Source organism: Vulpes lagopus, chromosome 2, assembly GCF_018345385.1.
Source record: "Vulpes lagopus strain Blue_001 chromosome 2, ASM1834538v1, whole genome shotgun sequence".
NCBI classification, from domain to species: domain Eukaryota; kingdom Metazoa; phylum Chordata; class Mammalia; order Carnivora; family Canidae; genus Vulpes; species Vulpes lagopus.
Genome location: NC_054825.1, coordinates 121679155 through 121694530, shown reverse-complemented (window position 1 = coordinate 121694530; position 15376 = coordinate 121679155). Strand labels below are relative to the sequence as shown.

The window sequence follows — 15376 nt, the reverse complement described above, 5'->3', positions numbered from 1 at the left end:
GAGAGGAAGTTGCATTAGTGTCAAAGAAAATTCTCCAGGGAAGGCAGCTGTCAGCCTCCAGCCAAAACTCACAGCAGCTACAAGTTGGATACAACAGGTTGAAGAAGAGAATCCTGATAGGGCAGCAATGGCATCCACTGTAGGATCTTTCCTTTCTTTCCCAGATCCCTACTACATGGCTTTGTCTCAGTCCTTGCAAGTAATGACGTTACTTGTTCTCATGACTGTCCCTCACCATAAAGGCTTTCCTTATTGTGTAACTTAGTTTAATCTTAATACTGAGGTGTTTTCCCAATGCAGTTTATATGTTTGTTCTGATCCCTGCATGGATAATTTAGCTTTGTTTTCTCTGCTACAAAAATTTTGCAAAGATCATTTTTCAATCCATATGACTCATGCCAAGTGACTACTAATTTTCTTTCTGATTAAAAAGCATCCATAATTCTTGTAGTAAATTTGAAAACTAAAGAAAAACATAAAGAGAAAAATAATCCAATCTTGCTATCTGAATACAACACTGTTAACAATTGCATTTATTCCCAAATATTCCTGAGTATGTATTACAGATACATATGTATCCTATTTTTAACTTAACATGACTTTATGTGAATTTTAGCATGCCATTAAAAATAGTTGTATGATGACCCTTTTTAATGACTACATAATATATTGTCATATTATTATACTAATTAATTTAATTAATTTTTTAAACATTCCCCTAATCTTGGAGATTAAGATTTTTCTTAACGTTTTTCCATTGTTATTATAAATAACATTATAGTGAACACATTTTTTAAATAATTGGAGTAGACATACAATGTTACATTAGTTCCAGGTGTACAGCATAATGATTTGACAATACATTAGACACTGATGAACACATTTTTTTTTTTGGTCCACCTTTCTAGTCACTTAATTCATACAGCAATCATTTAGCCAACAGATACTTAATTGCTCCTATTACAAGCCAGAGGCACTATGTAATCAGCTAAGCACACCGCAAATGACAAGCCAGTCCACTCTCTGCCCTCCCTGCCACCACAAAGGTTATGAAAAATAACCTGTCAGGGGAGAAAAATTGGAAATTACTGCAGTTACAAGGGTGGTGACTACTAGAGAGAGGAAGTACAGTGGGTCTTGTGTCCTCATCAGCTTGGGTTGTCATGACAAAGTACTATAGACTGGTAGCTTAAAGAACTGAAATTGATTTTCTGATAGTCTGGAGGGCGGAAATCTGAGATCAGGATGCCAGCATGGTCAGGTTCTGAGAAAGGTTCTTTCTCTGACTTTCAAGGCCATCTTTCTGTTCAGTGCTCAGGTGGCCTTTCTTCAGTACATGTGTGTAGATAGAGAGATGTTGTCTTCTCTTTTTATAAGGCCACTAATTCTACTGTATTAGAAACACTCTTATGACCTGATTTAACCTTAATTATCTCCCAAAAGCCTTATCTTTAAACACAGCCACATAGGGGGTTAGGGCTTCAATGTATAAATTTGGAGGGAACAAAATTCAGTCCGTAGGGAACATTTCAGGAGAGAGTCTAGATGAGTATTTTTTTCAGGTGTTTAAAAAAATTAGTATTTTAGTAGTTTTCTTTTTAATTCGGATGTACTCTTTTTTTAGGATCGCCAGATTTAGCAAACAAAAATACAGAATATTCAGTTATATTTGCATTTCAGACAAACAATAAAATATTTTTAGTATGATATGTCTCATATAATATTTGATGTCCTCTGTTTTCTCTTGCAATCCTTCTTTCTATGCTTTAACATGGTCAATGCTATTTTCTTATTCATGTAAAGGATCACATCCTATATATATGTTATTCTGAAGGACACTGACATTGGCATTAACATGTCAACTATTAACTATTTTTAAAGTATCCAGGTAAAATTAATTGCTAAATTTGTCTGACATTCCCATTGATAAAGCTATTCTCCTATTTTTCTTTTGCCAAGTTTGTGAGCCTCTGCTATTATTTGACTAAACATTTTTATTATTTACACTACATTTGTTTCTAAAGCATCAAGACCTACATACTTTTTCTTCACCTTAAAATAAAATTTTAAATGGAAGGAGCCTTGCTGAAGAAAAAACATTCTCAATACCTTAGTAATTCTTCATGGAACGTCCATTATGAAGTGAACATTTAGCTTTCCTTGACAAGTCCATACTCCTGGAAAACTACTTTTTATAAATACTCAGAACAATGTGGCAATGGTGCAGGGCTTTCAGAAGACGTGTGGCCGTACCTCTTCACATTAATTCTTTGTCCCAAGGCTGCCATTCACTGTATTTTAGGCAAGGTAGCTCTTATCTCAAGAGTAGGGTTTCAGGGGCTAGAATACTTTCTGGCTCTCAATCACTTTCTCTGCCTTAAAGGCTTTATAACTGTTTCTTGAAAAACACTCAAGCCAAGAAGGTGGTACAATTAGCATTTGCCTCAATTCTCTCACAGAAGCTCTCCCCAAGATAATTTTACACTCAGCCACAGACACATTATACGATTTTTTTTCAAGGGATTACCAATTGGAAAGGAGAGCTGAAATGTATCCTATACAGTACAATTGTACATACAAAGTACTAACGTCTTAAGAGACACAATGTCACCCTATCTGTGGAATCTAGCTCCCGACCAAATATTCGGCAAATATTTATTACATGGCAGTATCTGATTTGAATGTCAATGTCCTCCGAATTTCTTTACAGGTCTCCAAACTCCTTTTCAGATTTCCTAAGAGTGCTTTTCTTTCTCTTCTCACCTCTAAGTCCATAAACACAGTGCATTGTCTCACTTATCATCTCTAAAGAAGCAAACTCTACTTGAATGACCCAAGCTCCCGGCTAGTAAATGCTGAGAGTTGTAAACTGTTGGAGATGGAGAACAGAAGAACATAAAATGATGTTTTGCTCTTAGTTAGATTTTGATTTAATCAATTCAGACAATGTGAAGCTGTGGATTAAAAATACTCCTGTGAAGGGTTGGAAGGAATATCTTAGTTTTCTGTATCCCAAGGAGGCATATGTTGTTTAGAAGTCTGAACTACAAATGTTTGATACAGAATTTTAAGTAACAGCTATTTTGCCTGCATTCTTCTTGATTTCCAACATCTACAGTCCCTTTCCGGACCAAAGTTTCATGGAGATAGTAAATTTTGTTTATTTTGCTCTTTATTTCTAGTGCCAGAGCAGTATCTAGTGCATGGCATATTCTCTTTAATATTTATTAAATGTAGGAATAAATAAAATACAACCCTCCACATGTGCTTAATTTCACTTCCCCACTGTATAATCATGAGCAAATGCTTGGTGAAGTAAGAGGGATACTCATAATTAGCACTAATTTCATTCCTACTGTCGAGGTGGGTGTTCATCGGTGTTCATACCAACTCTTTTTAATTGATGTTTTCAGAATTCCCCTTGCCAAACATTAGTGACTTTTGTCCTGCCATGTTTACATACCTGAAACCAAGCACAGGCACTTTTTGAAGTTAATTAAAGATTCACTTATGTTAAACATTTCCGGATGATAGCAAGAGACCAACTTGGCAGACAATAGAAATAATCTCTAGTACTTCCCTCTGTGATTTTTCTCAGACAGGTCTTGAAGGGTCTGGTCCTAATGGGATTGATAGAAGTGAGACGGGGTGATTGGGAGATGCTGTGCTACTTACTGCAAGAGAATGCAGGTGAATTCAGAGATAAAGATCACCAACTTCATCCTTTGCATATCTGAGTGCACGTTATCCAGGACAAATATAAAATCCCCTAGCTGGTTTAGACCTGCCACCCAGCACCTTTCTGGTACGCCTTTCATTTATTTGTTGTTGGGTGTTTGAAGGCTAATTTTAATACCAGCTTAAAAGATAGCTATAGCAGATTGCTTCCCAATTTTATTATCTCAAAGTACCCTTTTATTCACTTTCTTCCATGATCCACTTGGTTTTAAAAGATTCTATGTAGAAACTGTATTTATAAACTAATAATTTTCCATTTCTGTTTTATTTTAGAAACTCTGCTCCTGAGAGTTTCTCATCAGAAAGTGATAAGCTGTTACCGTAAGTGTCGATTTAGTTCCAGCCAAGAGCAAAGACACTTGGTGTTGACCCAGAGGAAGTTTACCATGGGTAAAATAGATGACCATCCCAGGGCTCTTTGAGTTATTCAGAGTAGTTCCTGAGGACCTTTGGGGGTCCCAGGCTGAGAATCACATTAGGGTGTACATTGGGACCAACTGGGGAGCTTGAAAGCATTGGTGCAGGCCCCATTCCAGACCAATTAAATTAAGATTTCTGTACCCTGGAGTGACTTTATTTATTTATTTTTTTAAGCAATAAATTCATGTGGTTAAAAAAGTTCAAGAGTACAGAAGAGTGATTTTAATGCATGACTAGGGTTAAAACCACTACACAGTGTGGCATATCTAAAGCAAATGTTAAAAACAAAACAAAAGTAAAAAACTGAAGAGAAAGGGAAAAGCTTGCCTTGGAGGATGCATCAGCAACTGTGGGAAAGGCTTTTGGAACTCTGGGTCTGGCCCCTATCGCACTAAGGGCAACTTTCATGAAAGTGAAGGCAGAGGTGTCCCCTCTCTGCTGAAGCCCCTCCCTTCCCAGGGCCCAGTCTCAATAACAGGACAGGGCACTGCCAAATCCCACAGGAAACAGGAGAGTGAGCTCCAACTCAAGATGTCTCAGGATTAAATTCCCTGCATTCAATTAAATATGTGGGGGCACCATTAATTTCTCAATTGGCGTTCTTCCTGCCAAACAATCCTGCATTTGCAAATAGCTCTCTCTCTCATTCCCACACAGCTTTGGAGGCATCCCCTCTCCCAAGCCCAATGTTTGCTGACATTTCAGTAACCACTGAACTTACAAAGCTGCCTAATAGCAGGGGTCGGTTGGGCATCTTTGCCAGATTTTCTACTCTTCCGGTGGTCCCTGAGGCCCCACCTCTGGCCCCCCCATTCCTGAATGGTGAGCATTCAAAACCTCAAAAGAAGTGATGTGTTTATTAAAGATGTCCAATATTACCCGTTAGGCTTTACAGATGAACAGAAGCATTCCAAGCGAGTAGGGATATTTTTGCTGGAAAATTGCCCGTAGGGAAAATTGCCTGCAAAGGACAAAATTGATAAGAAGAAATAAACAATAGAATGAATACCAAACATCTTAGGAAATGTGAAAATTCTCTGATTCAATATATTCCCAATTGTCTTGTAAAAATAAATAAAGGAGGGACAGCCTGGGTGGCTCAGCAGTTTAGCGCGGCCTTTAGCCCAGGGCGTGATCCTGGAGACCCGGGATCGAGTCCCATGTCAGACTCCCTACATGGAGGCTGCTTCTCCCTCTGCCTGTGTCTCTGCCTCTCTCTCTCTCTCTGTGTCTCTCATGAATAAATAAATAAAATCATAAATAAATAAACAAACAAAGGAGACTTCCATATGTTCACTTTGATAAATTTAGTATATTTTTGTAGTACCTTATTGATCTCAGAAAGCAAATACCCATGCTTTTATGTCTTTCATGTCTTTCTGAAAGTTGGGCATCATAAGGGACCTCCAAAAATCATCAGAGTTGGCCCTCTGAGTTAGGGAATGTAGAATTAGGACTACCCTCAGAGACAGCTTAACTGGTAGATAGAATGAAGGCTTTGGAGAAGAGTGAACCTGGAGTTAGTCTATGTTCCACTCTTGGGGCACCTGGGTGGATCAGGGCAAAGATCTGCCTTTGGCTCAGGTCATGATTCCAGGGTCCTGGGATGAAGCCTTGTGTCAAGCTCCCCACTCAGTGAGGAGTCTGCTTCTCCCTCTGCCTCTCCACATGTCTCTCTTTTTGTCTACCAAGTAAATAAAATCTTAAAGAAATCCCACAAACCTATGTTCTACTCTTGACTGCCTGATTGTAGGCAAATTACTTAACCTTCATAAAGTTGAGATTCTGTATCTGTAAAATGAGACTGATAATACCTGTTCCACAGAGTTGTTAGAAGGGTTAATGAGCAATGTCTATAAAGCATTTAGTACTGAGTCTGTTGTTTAGGAAGAATTCACACATATTACTATCATTATTATTCAAAAAAACAGATGACATTTTCTTTTTTCAAAGAGTTTAAAATCTTTGGGAGAAAGGATTAATACAAAAAAAAAAAGAGAGAGAGAGATAATAATGCAAGTTAGAATATAATAAAACTCTCAACTAAGAAGAAAGACAAAAGAACAGGTTCTGGGTCAATGTCAAGACTGTGGTCCAGTTCTGGGATGACCATCAATGACTGTGTGACCTTGGGCAAGTTACTTAGCCCTTCTAGGCCTCTTATTTCCTTATTTATAATATGCAATAATTAAAGTAGATAGTATCTCCAACTTCTAAGAATCTATGAACAATGGGAATCCTCAAACTGTTTTCAATATTTCAAAAAAACTCGGTAAGATTAGAGTTGATGCCACGATAAAACTGCTCAAATTATTTAAGCTAAAGAAATTCTTTGCTTTTTCAGTATTAAAAAAAATCACTTTTGAATGATAACATTACTTTTCATGCAGATGAGAAATGATGGTCAACCATAACATTGCAGAAATTTGCAAAAGATAATGAAATGCATTCTTGGTTATTAAAAGAGTGGAAACTACTATAGGACTCAAGATTTTCCAGTACTGTTTTCCATTTGATTATTTCATTGGTTTGACCATATGTCAAAGCATATGTTCCTGAAAATCAGTGAACGGGTTCTCAGTTCAAAGTTTTTATTCCTGTCTCCCCTAGATTCCCTACAACAACCTCTGTTCTGAGAGCATCGCATTCTTGCTTCTCGGGCTTTGCTTCTGCCTCAGCTCCCCGTCTCTTCCCAGGGTTACATCGTCCTTCTAGCTCCATGTCACACTTTTCTCAACAGCTATAGGACTTCAGGTCACCACCAGCTGGATACTTAATCAGTATCATTTTCTCTGTTTGTCTCTATTTTTACTTTCCCATAGACTGTAGACTCAAGGGCTGATCATTGTTTTTAGAGTCATTTCCTAACCCTAATTCTCCATAAAACCCATGAATTTTAAAGAAAGAAATTAAATTGCCATTGTTTAGGCATAAAAACCATCGATGGATGACAAAACTAGCTGGTGATAGTTTGATGAGGATGAGGATATTTATGAGGCTAATGTCTGTCCTATCAAAATACTTAATAATTTATTAATAAATAGTACGCAAAACTGGCAGACATAATCATAACCAAGTAGCAAAATTTAACAGCACCCAGAAGGGGACAAACAGACATCATGTACCTCCTTATATGATACTCCAAGAAGAAATTGGCATCACTGCTCTGGTATTCGTAAAGCATACCCTGAATCTAATCATGAGGAAAAATAAAACCAAGTCAGAGTGTGGACCTCTGTATGAAATAACAGCCCTGTACACTTAAGAAATATTTAGTGCATTAAAAAAAGCAAGGAAAGACTCAAGAATTATTCCAAGTTGAAGGATATGGCAACTAACCACAACAAGTAATTTTAGATTGGATCTTCAAATTATAAAGGATTTTACTGGAACAATTAGTGAAATTTGAATGGCGTCTATAAATTTGACAGCGGCAATCATGCTGATGGTTGTTCTGTGTTTATGTAGTAGGGTGTCTTTATTTTTAGCAAATAAACACTGAAATCTTGAGGGATAAGTCTTCTACTTACTCTTGAATGGTTCAGAAAAAAAATATGTGTATCATAGAGTAATCAATGTCATGTTAGATATATGTACATATTTTATATAAGTTGCACATGGAGCATATTTACCTGTATATTATATATGTGTGTGTATTTACAGAGAGAGAGAGAGAGAGAGAGAGAGAGAGATGTGGTAAAATGTGAAGTGCAGGTTGTATGGGAGTTCTTTGTACCGTTTTGCAACTTTTTTGTATGTTTGAAATTATTTCAAAATAAAAGGTTAAAAAATTAATGAATTTCAGTACAATCAATATAGGAAATTAAATTAATAACATAAGACTGAGAACTTAACAAATGTAAAATGTCCTGAGAGAAAATCCTAAGGTGTGATATAAAAGAAATGCCATATATAATAAAAATTCTTTGGCAAAGACTCATAATCTATTGTTAGAGTATAGGCTGAAATGAAATGAAAAGATGTCAGAGCTTAGGCATGAAGAAAACTTCCTTTATTGCAACTGCAGTGCTGAAATTACATATGGTTATTCCTGGCTTATTCTTGACCCTTGAACAAAGCGCCGGCCTCTATACATTTGAAAATCCGAGTATAACTTTTGACTCCCCAAAAACTTAACTACTAATAGCCTGCTGTTGACTGGAAGCCTATAGATAATCTCAATAGTGTTATGTATATAATACACTGCATTTTGACAATAAAGTAAGAGAAAAGAAAATGTTAAGAAAATCATGAAAGAAAACACATTTATGATATTTTCTTTACCATGATATATATATCATTATATATATATATATATATATATATATATATATATATATATATATATATATAAAATCCACGTATAAGTGGACCCTGGGCAGATCAAACCTGTTTTGCTTGAGGCTCAACTATATATTGAGATATGGACTTCCTGGACAAAAACATCACTGGATTTACTTGAAAATTCAATGTAATTATTTTCTCATTTTTTTTTTTTGAGTGGCCCAGAACAAATGTGACTGGATTCACATTATCATGCAATGACTTGGCTCAGCCCCCTGCATGTATTAGTCGTTACTCCTTAGTAATGACTGGCAGCAGACACTCATTTTTTTCCACCTTAAGCAGCATCAAATCCATGGGCAGCTAGAAGAGCATAGTGTGAGGATAGGAGTGTGCCCTTTTTGCTGAGATAAAGTCACTGGAGGGGCTGGGGTGTTTCTTGGAGGATCTATAGCCTTCCAAACCCTACGCAACACTAACAGATAGCCTGGTGCATTTAGTTCAAAGTATGTTCTATACCAGTTCTCCTCCAGGTATGCTCCCCAGGCCTACAGCATCCGCATCACCAGGGAATGTGTTAGAAGTACAGATGGTCAGGCCCTGCCCCAGACCTCCTGAATCTGAACTCCGAGAAGTGGAGCTCAGCGATCGGAGTTTATTCAGTTCATCGCAGACTCTGAAGCCATGCTGAAGGTCCCCAGCTGTTGATAACTCATCCACTCAGCAAGTTTGAAAGAACATCGTCTGCTAGGAAATACTCAGGCACCTGTCTCTCCTCAGAAAAAGGACTAATTCCCAATTTCCTTGCAGTTAAAAGCCTTCAGAAAGAATCACCATAATTTAAATGGCTCGAGCTCTCAGGGAACTGCTTAATATGACCGTAAATAAAAATTTAAAAACAATTAGAGAGGCACCAGAAGCTCTTTTTATCCCCTTGTGATCCTCTAAATGCACCAAGGACTTGCCACTTGGCTATTATAATTTTATATCCACCTCTATATTAAGGTTCTTGGTTTGCAGTATTTGCTTTGGGAACCAAATGCCTGTCATTTTACGGCACCATGGAGTGATTAATAAAGGCTTTTATAATACACTGACTCTCGCCCTGTGAAGACATCCTGTTCACTAAAATGAAAAGATAGTTACCTGCTGGCCCAGGAGCTCAGGAGGCTTCCACGGAGGCAGACAGAGGAGTCCGTTTTAAGTTTAAGGTGAAACAGGATTGGGAAGTCTAACCACTTTGTGGGAGATGTGGCAGAGACCAGCAGCGGAGGCAAGCATAAGAGAGAAGGGTTCTTCTGAATCCTGGAACGTGAGTGGAGGTGGTCTTGGTGGAAGCACTTTGCCTGCCATCCAGATCCCTGAGAGGCCAGGTGGTGCCCTCCGGACAAAGGTCCAGAAAGGCCAGAAGAACACGTCGGTCATGTTTGGTTTTGGTGTTTCTAATGCAGACCGTGTTTTAGTCAGTTGAGGTTTTTACTGCAACACAAATACCATAGACTGGTTGGCTTAAACAACCAATATTTATTTCTCACAGTCCTGGAGGCTGGAAAGTCCAAGACTAAGATCCCAGCAGATTCGGTGTGAGCTTTCTGCTTCATAGATGACCCTCTTCTCACCATATGCTCATGTGAGGAAACAGGGCCAGGGAGCTCTCTGGGTCTCTTCTACAAGGGCACTGATCCCATTGGTATGGGTTCCAGCCTCCTGACCTCATCACCTCCCTTGGGCCCCACCTCCTAATACCATCACATTGAAAATTAGGTTTCAGTGTACATATCTGGGGGAGACATGACATTCAGTCTACAGGAAATAGCTTTTTCAGATGTTAGGAATCTTGTTAACTTTATTCATTTTTTTAAAGATTGTATTTATTTATTCATGAGAGACACAGAGAGAGAGGCAGAGACACAGGCAAAGGGAGAAGCAGGCTCCCTGCAGAGAGCCGGATGTGGGACTCGATCCCAGGACCCTGGGGTCACAACCTGAGCCAAAAGACAGATGCTCAACCACTGAGCCACCCAGGCGTCCCTCGCATTAACTTTAAAGAAGACATTTATTTAAGTAATCTTGATGGCTCATTCTCTCTTGCCAAAGGACAACCCCCAAGGCTGTGAGATCTTTGACGGGTAAAATGTTTGCCTTCTAGGGAAAATCTGCCTGAGTTTTGCTGTGACGGCTGAAAAAAGTCACTTCACCTCCATTTATAAATGACTTCAGAAACCCACCATCAAGCCTTTGAAGAGAGAACGAGTTCTGACGAGTATCCTGCTCTTTTAGTGAGTTTGGGTGATGTGCTTTTCTTGCTTACCCCACAGCCAGAAGTGAGTTGGAGAATGTGGGTAATGCTCTGCACTTCAGCTAAATGACATTCCTCCACCCACCGATCTGCTATCAGCTTTTCCTGGAACGTTCAGGTAGGTGCTATGCAATTTTTACCTCTGAGTCTTTGAGCACATCGATCCATCATCATCAATAACATCATAGCTAAAATTTATGAGATGTCTACTTATGCTCTTATAAGAAATTATGTCTATGATTTCGTTTAAACCTCACCAAACGTTTTGGGTAGTTAATATTGGTCAGTCCATTTTCAGATAAGAATGTGGAAATTCAGGGGATTTATAGCTTGGCCAGGGCCTTACAGCTATTGAGTGGTAGCGGAAAAGTCAACTCTGGTTACTGTGACGGGTGTACTTCACCCTTACTCATCTTTTGCCCTTACTCAACCCTAACTCATCCTTTAAGATCAGGGTCAGGACAAACTGTTGCAGTATTTTCTCTACGACCCCAAATTAGGCTGTTTTGTCAGCTCCCCCAGGGTACCTGAACCCCATCACACAGCGCGGTTTTCCCTACACATGTTGCCCACTTCTTACTTCTGCCCGTGTTGGAGAGCAGTACTTGTGTAGATCGGCTGGATCCATGACACCTTATTATATATATTTTTTGCCCTTAGGGTACCTGTGTTTTCATACTGCAGTTGTGTGAGAAGTCACACTTTTAGCTCTTCTGGTGAAATGTGCTGAAAGTGTTTGCATTCCAGTTGGTTGCCTAGGACATGAGGTGTTCAGAATAAAGGTAGAAAATGCTTGAAAGAAGGGTAAGGGGAGTTATACAGGTATGGGGTGTTGGGAAAGTTGGAGAATGTGGGTAATGCTCTGCTATTTGAAGCTAGGCTGCGTTGCAGGGTCTAAGCATGGTGTTTAGAAGTGGAGAATAGGATCTTAGTCCCACAGCCAATGAGAGTTATATGTAGGAGATCTGAGTCTCATTGGCTATGGGACTTTGAGCAAATTATTTAAAATTCTCTGAGCAGCAATTTCCCTCATTAAGAATTTTTTTTTAGCTCCCAAAGCTGTATCATTTTCTTCAAAAATATACTTGATAACACTATATAAGAATATGAAATGATAATTCTTTTTTAAAAGATTGATTTGTTAATTTAGAGAGAGAGCCCAAGAAGGAGGGACAGAGGGAGAGGGAGAGAGAATCTGAAGCAAACTCCAGACTGAATGCAGAGCCTGATGCAAGGCTCGATCCCACAACCCTGAGCTGAAAATAAGAGTTGGAGGCTTAACCAACTCTGCCACCCAGGTGCCCCTGAAGTGATAACTCTGGGGGGGGGGGAAAAGCAAGGCAAATGGGAATAACTTTTCTTACACAGAACATCAAAGTCTTTCATTCTCACTTAGAAAAAATATCGCATGGCCTGGGAGGAAAAAGAATGTGTTTGCAAATGACTGATTTTGGTGCCTTTGCAGTTCATGCAAAAAGAAAAGAAAAGAAAAGAAAAAACCTTTATAAGCCTATTTAGTAATAACCCCAGAGAGCTAAGCATGCATACTGTAGAGCCTTATGATTTTAGCTGCCTCAGGGTCCCAGCGGACAAGAGCCGATTTAGCCAACTCGGTGTTTCTCAGAGGTGTGGGCAGCTCCTAGGTTCTGGGCTCCCGGAGACTAACCAACCCCTTCCTTTATAAGTTTGATGTACTGCCTCTCTATTAACATTGAGCCAATATTCTGGGAAAGTCTGTAAAACAAAAAGTCCAGGACGTGACTTGGACAGATTGCTGACTGTCTTTCACAGGCTGGATTTTATGAACTCTTCCATGTATGACAGTGTTTTGTTTTGGTTTTAATGTATTCGATGGTGGAGGGATACTGAACCAACCCATTGTGGCGAGGCTCACAAAGATTTAATAGAGTCCTAGGCGGGCCACAGAGAGGGATTCATAATGCGCCAAGAGTGGGATTCCAATGATGTGTATTCAAAATAGGCTACTGTCATTAAAAATTGAGTTTATTGGAATGAAAATGCTTGAATTTATTAGCAGGTCATGCAGTCATATGAAAAGCTATCTGAAATAGACTATTGCTACAACGAAGTATGAGAAGGAAAAATCAGCAGGGACGAATGACTAGACTCCAGACATCACCACACCCCTGCGAGCTTCACAAAGGACCTAATTCCTGTAAATTTATTAGTTCATAGTTACTAAATATTTTCCTACAGAAGCCAACAGTCCGTCCAGTCAAAAACGTAACTGGGTGTTTGCTGCTTTCTGAATGACGGACAGAAGGACCCACTTTCTGCTTGGACGTTGGTGGGGCATATAATACGGGTCACAGCTGCAGTAGTTTTTACTTCTCACCCCCCTACTGTCTGTGGAGGGCAGGATTTAGTATTTTGCTGGGGTATCAGAGCTAGCGTAAACTTTGAACTTACTGTAAGAGGCTTGAACTTCATCGAGGCAGAAAGCATACAGAAAAATAACTCTAATATCCTTGGAGCACCTGCTGTTTGCCAGCACTCTGTGAAATGCTTTCCATGCATTGTTTTATTTAATCTGTAAAGCAATCATGTAGGCAGATATTGTGATCACAGTGAAGGACATTGAGACTTACACACTGTGAAGGGCCTTCCCAACGTCCTACAGCAAGTGAGCAGCCGAGCTGGAATTTGAACTGCACCACGTCTGGCTTCACATCGTCACCTCCTACTTGCTGCAGAAGGCAATAGAACTCTCCACCAAGTAATATGGGAACAAAGGCAGATGTGGTGCAGACTGAGTTCATAAGTTTTTATCAAGGCGTTGGAATAAAGAAACAGAGTTTGTTAATAATGGTATTTTGGAGATGAAGTTTGAGTATTTCCCATTCATCAGAGTAGACATAGACTATCACCCAGGAACATGGTGAAGAGACTACAAGGCTAGTGAGGGTATTTTATGTCCGTCTCTACCCCTAAAACTTGTCCCTTTCATAATCCTGCCTACTTCCCATCCTGACCATACCACCCCCTCGTCTCTGCACTTTTTGCCCTTCTCTCTACCAAGAGTGATGGCCTGAAAACCTGAGAGGCCTCTTACTGTCCTTTGAATTCTGTCTTTTTCATCTGAAGGAGTGACATCATGTGGTTAAGGGGATTTCGTTTCTGAGTAACCAGCTTCCAGGGTTGACCGTGGCCACGTCCTTCTCGCCCGCCCACTCCCCTCCCCTCCAGACCCTGAAAATCCAGGTGGTAGAGTGGGGCCAATGCCTTCCCCACCCACCACAGCTTATCTGATCCCTTGATATCAGGGCAGATTTCAGTTGTGTTCCTTCTCTATCGGCCAGGTTGTTCAGGCCTTGTTCTGGGGCTCTTGATCTGATCCTTGGATCATAACAGATCTCTTCCCTTCCATCATGTTCCCTTCATTTTGCCCAAACCCCTCTCTTCAGCATTTGTTTCATCTTGTTCTACCAACCAGACCCCACTCTCACCAAAGTTGAGACCATTCCCAGGTTTCATCATCCAGCAGTCTCTCTACTGGGAAGAGTCCTTTCCTTGCTTTCATTTCTTCCTAGGTTCTCCCCAATTTGAGTGATAATTTCTGTGTGTGTGTGTGTGTGTGTGTGTGTGTGTGTGCAATGCTCACAGCAGTGAAAACCTCAGACAAATGTTAAAGTCAGCGATCATTTGTGTGCTTGCTTGCATATTTCTTCCATGTACTCTCTTCTTCTATGGTTGGGTGTGTGGTTATTATGTTCTTCCCATTGTTGAGTGCTTATACTGAATTTTAGATTTGAAACTTCTGGGGAGCAGGAACCCTGTGTGCTTTATTCCCTGCTAAAATGTTTTGAGCTGCACTGTGTGTATTTGGGCAATCGAACCCTCTTTGGCTGTTAGAACCAATGGAATACACTTTAAAGAAAAACAAGATAATACTAATTTTTGGACTGATTTTATGGAATTCATTTATTTTTCTTTCTGGGTTTTGGATAGCATATGTGATTTTATGGTAGAGTCATACAAATTCTAAATAATTAAATAGAATAGTGTGGAGTGGTAAAAATTCCAGATTACACTCATTTTAAAATGAAAACAGTTGTATCACTTTTAAGAATGTATAATAATATGAATCACGTACAAAGTATTAATAATATTTGTTCTAGAAGACCTACAGTATTGGTGTAACAGTCAGGAGGCCATATATCATACTTAGCACAGGAGGTACTTTTTAATCCCAAATTTGTCACGTAAAAATTTTAGGTTCCTGGACAAGTCCTTCAACTCTCGGATTGTACACGTCTCCTCCCAAATCAGTGCTGAGGATTCGAGGAGAACTGTAAACAAAGCACTTAACATGTAAATGTTGTACAAATAATAAGTATCCAAAATATTTTAGCTAATATTAATGTTTTAACTTGCTTTTTTGAAGAGATGCTTCAAAAGTACTTAATTTCTTTGTCCCTGACATTTTGATTACATTGATTACATTTACTCAGCAAATGTTTTCCTCATTGTTCTTTGTCTGAATAATCATATAGTCTCTCTAAGGAACTTAAATTAATGTCAGTTAGGTGGAATAAGGACTACAGAACTTTTTCTCTGCTTCGTCAACCTTGCATAGCATACAATCTTCCATCTTGTGTGAGCAGAGAATTGTGG

General features: G+C 39.2%; 1 long non-coding RNA gene across 2 annotated transcripts in view; it reads right to left on the bottom strand.

Moving 5' to 3' along the window:
• Positions 1–4096: 4096 nt before the first annotated feature.
• The window catches only part of LOC121485156, a 151625-nt gene continuing 140345 nt past the window's right edge, over positions 4097–15376 (bottom strand). Inside the window, exon 8 of one of the 2 annotated variants that reach the window (XR_005986219.1) lies at positions 4097–5119. This is a non-coding gene — a long non-coding RNA (uncharacterized LOC121485156). Of the gene's footprint in view, positions 5120–12081; positions 15052–15376 lie in introns of those variants that run through there. The other variant, XR_005986218.1, reaches the window with a different exon arrangement.